The 4,643-nt window shown below is 57.0% G+C and overlaps 1 long non-coding RNA gene across 1 annotated transcript; it reads left to right on the top strand.

Moving 5' to 3' along the window:
* Nucleotides 1-6: 6 nt before the first annotated feature.
* Nucleotides 7-4,079, top strand: LOC108447708. Its single transcript, XR_001863377.1, has 2 exons — nt 7-3,469; nt 3,748-4,079. It is a non-coding gene; the product is annotated as an uncharacterized LOC108447708 (long non-coding RNA).
* Nucleotides 4,080-4,643: the final 564 nt, after the last annotated feature.

The following is a 4,643-nucleotide window of genomic DNA, read 5'->3' as shown; positions in this document are numbered from 1 at the left end:
GGCTGCCTCATCTCCAACGCTGGGGGCACGGAGCCGTCGGGCCGGGTGCTGCCCAGAGCCTTCACCGGGATGTCCATCTCGTCGTCTCACTAAGCCGCCTATGCCCAAAAAGACCCCAAGGTTGAAGCCTCTTGGCTCTGCCTTCAGCCCTCTTGGTCCTGAATGTCAGTTCTCGTCGCCAAAGCTCCTCCCTAAGCACCCCAATGTCGCCAGCCCCCCCTCACCTGCCTCTGCTCCTGACAGGATGCTCGCTGGCCCTTTCGGAGAGGGTCACTCGACACAACCCGTTGTCCTTCAAGGGTCACGCACTTCCCACTGCTCTTTATTGCAGCTGACATCGTACCCCTGTGCTTCCCACTAAAACCCCCTCACCTTCCTGAGGACACGAGGCTGCTCTCCCAGGAATGTGAGCCCTGGGGACTGCCACCAGCCCTCCTAGGGACTAGAGTCTTCTTGCTGCATCGGACAGCCAGGCCCTCACTCTTTGCTCCGGATCCCAGCCCACTCTGCTGCTGCCCCCCCGATGGCAGGGGCTGCCCCATGGCTCTCACCTTGATGCTTCGCCAGCACTTTTTGGGGAGGTTTCTCTGGGCTTGTTTTCCAAGCACTTTCCAACCTGCACATCAAAAGCACAGCACCACCAGCGCAGGGCAGAGGCTCTGAACGACAGAGCGAAACACCAGCTGACAAGGCGCTTTTGCTACAGTTCTGATGCTCATGACTGTCTGTATCTCTGCCCCTCTGAGGGCCCTGAGCTGCAATGTTCTCACTCTGCCTTGTCTCACGCCCACCACGTGCCCCTGCCTGAGGAAAGTCTGATGTGTCTGACCGTGTGGAGGAGGCCTGGGCTCTGTCGGTTTGCTGTGCTGGCACAGCAGGGACAAGGATGGCTCCAATGCTCCCTGCTGCAAATTGCCTGAGACACCAAAACAGACACACCCAGACTCTGCCCTCTGCCTCTTCCAGCCACCCTGGGAGCTACCACCCATGGTGGCGGTAGCCATGTCATCTCCCTGCATATGGAATTGTGCTCCTGATGGCCTCGTGCACCATGGACGCCCTTGCCTGGTACATTGTGGCAGCCCTGAGCCTTCTTGGCACTCCATGGCCACCCAGGAATGCTTTGGGGCCACAGTCTGGGGATGGACACTCCCATCCTGCTCCTGAAACGTCACACATGGCACCGGACCCTACTGCTGCGACAGGGAGACTCGACAACAGCCAGGCACCGAGCAAGCACACAGAGCGTCCCCTGTCCTGACCCGGCGCCTCCCCGGGCCTTGTTCCTTCCTTCTCCCTCCATAAGTGATATGACTTAAGAACAACGGCCACACACATGCTGTCTTCCCCATGCAAATTCTGCTGCTGCCCAAACCTGCTTTCTGTGGCTACAAAGCAGCCGGGGTGCCAGCCCTCAGCACACAAGATGGAAAAAACCACCCCGGGCCAGAGGCCATGATGGGCCACCACCCTGTCCTCTATGCAGCTGTGCCTGTCCTCATCCCTGTTCTCAATGGGCTGCCCAGGACCTGCTACAAAATCTCAAGGGATGCTCCTGCCCCCACATCCTGGATGTTCAACATGTGCCATGGCTGATTGACAAAAAACGCCTGACCCCAGGCAGGGCTGCCCCAGTGCTGGCCTGAGGCGCTGGCTTACCTGGTGGACGGGGATCCGGCACTGACTGGGTGAGTCCGCGTCCTGCGGTCCCTGCGGTGCTGCTCTGCTTCTCCACTGGCATCCAAGAAAGGTGGCACTGTCAGCGATCTGGGTCCTCTTCCAGGGCCCCGGTCATGTTTATCGAGTGGGGATGGTACTGTCTTCAGCCAGCACGGTGACATGCACATCCTCCCCCACATGCCTGCTCCAAAAGTACCCTGGGTGCAGGAGACACCTTGCCCTGATGCCTTTACTGGTGTGCACTGCCCCACAACAGCTCCCCGCTGCCACCCCGTGCCCTTTCCTTGGTCAGCCCCAAATTTCTGTCCCCACAGCAGAAATGCTGCAGAATCACAGGGCCAGAGGCCATGGCATATCAGAGAGTGGCAGAGACGAGACGCCACGACGCACACTGAGGCTGGCGGGCCTGGTGCCAGGGCTGCCCCCATCCCATCCTTCTCCCTGGGTCGGGTGGGCTCCCCTGTCCCCTGCCGGGATGGCATTCAACTTTCTCGTGCCATGTAACGTGCCATTGTGAGGAACGTGTTGGCTGTCTGAGGCCGGCCCCGCCACGGCTCTGCCGGGTGGCAGACCCATTTGTGACCACTGCTCTCCATGTTTGGATGCCCAGGGGGTGGCCGGGCACCCAGGGCGGGGGCAGTGTGGCTCTCGGGTCTCTCTTGCTGACGGCCGTGATGGCCGGTCTTGAGTTTCTGTCGATCATTGTATTCCAAGGGTGGCTATACTACCTGAGATTTGTGCATGTTACATTGTAGTTGTAACCTTTTCTAATTCGGCAAGAATAAGAGATGGTTGTGATTGTGCAGTGTATCAATAAAGTTTGACGAACTTTGTACCTTCGGGGCTTTGCTTCATGGGCCCCACGCACCCCAGGGAAGGGATGCGGGGCTGGGTACCTGCTGAGCTGAGCTGGGAGGGCTCCCGAGTGCCTGGGACCCCTGCCGCTCCTGTGGTCTCAGCCAGCACTTGGTTGGACCCTCTTTTGATTGTCCCCTGCAACAGTGATGCTTCAAGCCCCACAGCTGGGGGCCTGCTGCTGTTTGGGCCATCCCTCACCCCATCCATGCAACTCCCCTGGAATCCACCAGTGAGTCCCAGGTCCTGCCCACCTCTGTCTGCCGATGAGCATGTACCTGTTGATGGAGTCCCTGCAGGGTAAGGACTGTCTTTGCTCTCATCACTCACCTACATTCAGTGGAAGCAGCAGGATCAGGGGCCTCTTTTCCACAACCGAGCCATTCCCAGCGTCTCCTCCGTCGTCTTGCAGCAACACTCACTCTGACAACTAAACCTACGCCCATGAAGGGATGCCTCTGCAAACAATGCGCTCCCAAGGTTTGCTCCTATTGTGATCTGGCAGTGCGTGACACAGACCAAATGTCTTCATCAAAGGACAAAAACCTTGAGGACCAGGAGCAGAAGAGCCATGACCCTCAGCATCTCCCTGACATGGCTGTAATCTCACAGCAGGCTGAGCCCTCCGCTCCCAGGGGATGCCTCACCTTTCCACATCATCAACCAGGAGAAAACATTCAACAAGCTCCTCTAAAGAGACACCTGCTGCCAGGAGACTGGGGGCAGTGGGATTGTGCCAGACCCATCTGAGTCTTGCTCACTTTGAGACCTCCTTTCGTCTTCCCCAACGTGGAAATGAAAAGCCCAGTCCCAAGAGATTTTCCCTGAACCCCACAACAAGCAAACAGCTCCATCCCAGCACTGCTGAGAGCTGCTGTGACCTTGCACATCAGGGACACCACTGCTGTCCCCCTCCAGTGGCCCCAGCAGAAAGGTAAGTGCTTCTCAAAACCCAACAGCCTCCTGAGGGAAGGGATTTGGGAGGGATGTGTCACCTTGCCTGCTTTCCTCAATGTCACCTGCAGTGAATCAAGCATAGGTGACCACCATGGGAGGCTCTGCTTTGAGCCTCTTCCAAAAACTCCAATCTATCAGGGAGCCAGAGCTGATTTGATGTAACTACCACAAAGCAACACTCACCCCTTGCATGTGGCCCCTGGGGATCCCACCACAATCCGAGCCTCCCTAATGCTTCCCATCTTCCCATGCCAGTTCTGCTGGATACCCAGTGCTGGACTTGCCTCCACTGGAGCGAATACCTACAGATGCCCAAATGCTCCTGCTCATGGCACATCCTGATGCCTCGCCTGCACTGTCCCCATCGCAGAGCACGGGGAGGTGGTGCAGCCCCCTCCATCTCCCTTTCCCAGGTTGAGCAGGATGTTTCTCCATGGCTCTCAGCAACACCCAACCTGTGCCTAAGGACAAGGACCTCAGCTGCTACATCCAGGGGGAGGGAGGGCATATTTCAGACCATGACCTCCATCCCTCCCCAGCACCAAGAGACACCCTTACCTATGTCAATAAATTATTACATAAACGCATCCATCGAGCCGTCTCTCTCTCTTTAACTTCCTCTTTGTCTGCTACTTTGGCACTGGACACTCCTTGATCTCCCACCTAGAACACCAAAAAATTTACAATTACAGAGAGGAGGTGAGGGAGAGAGCCCTGTTACCTCCACACCTATCCCCAGATCCCTCCCCATAATCCCCAAGCATCCGGGCATTGCCCCCCTACCAGGTTTGCTCTACTGTGGCTGGCAGGTCCAACCTGGGAGTTGCAAGACCTGCATAAAGACCAATGCCATCATCTCTGCCATCCTGACCCTGCTACCTGTGCCCAGCTCTCTTGTCTCCACACCCTCAGTATCCTGTCCCTTACTTGGGATGTGCCACAAACCCTGAGCATGGTTCTTCCCTTACCCCACATCGGTATCACTTGGACACTGCATGTCACACCTCGAGGCAACACCTTCCCATCCCTCTTCTCCATGCTCATCTCTTGGGTTACATCACAGGGTCAAGAAATAAAAAAACCTCACACGAAACTGTCACGCCATCAATAGCAACCAACTTCTGATCCTGCAAATGTGCCGGGTGACCTGA

This window comes from Corvus brachyrhynchos, unplaced genomic scaffold (assembly GCF_000691975.1).
Source record: "Corvus brachyrhynchos isolate BGI_N302 unplaced genomic scaffold, ASM69197v1 scaffold46, whole genome shotgun sequence".
Lineage (NCBI taxonomy): Eukaryota > Metazoa > Chordata > Aves > Passeriformes > Corvidae > Corvus > Corvus brachyrhynchos.
The sequence above is the reverse complement of the archived record's forward strand: the minus strand, read 5'-3'. Positions and strand labels throughout refer to the sequence as shown.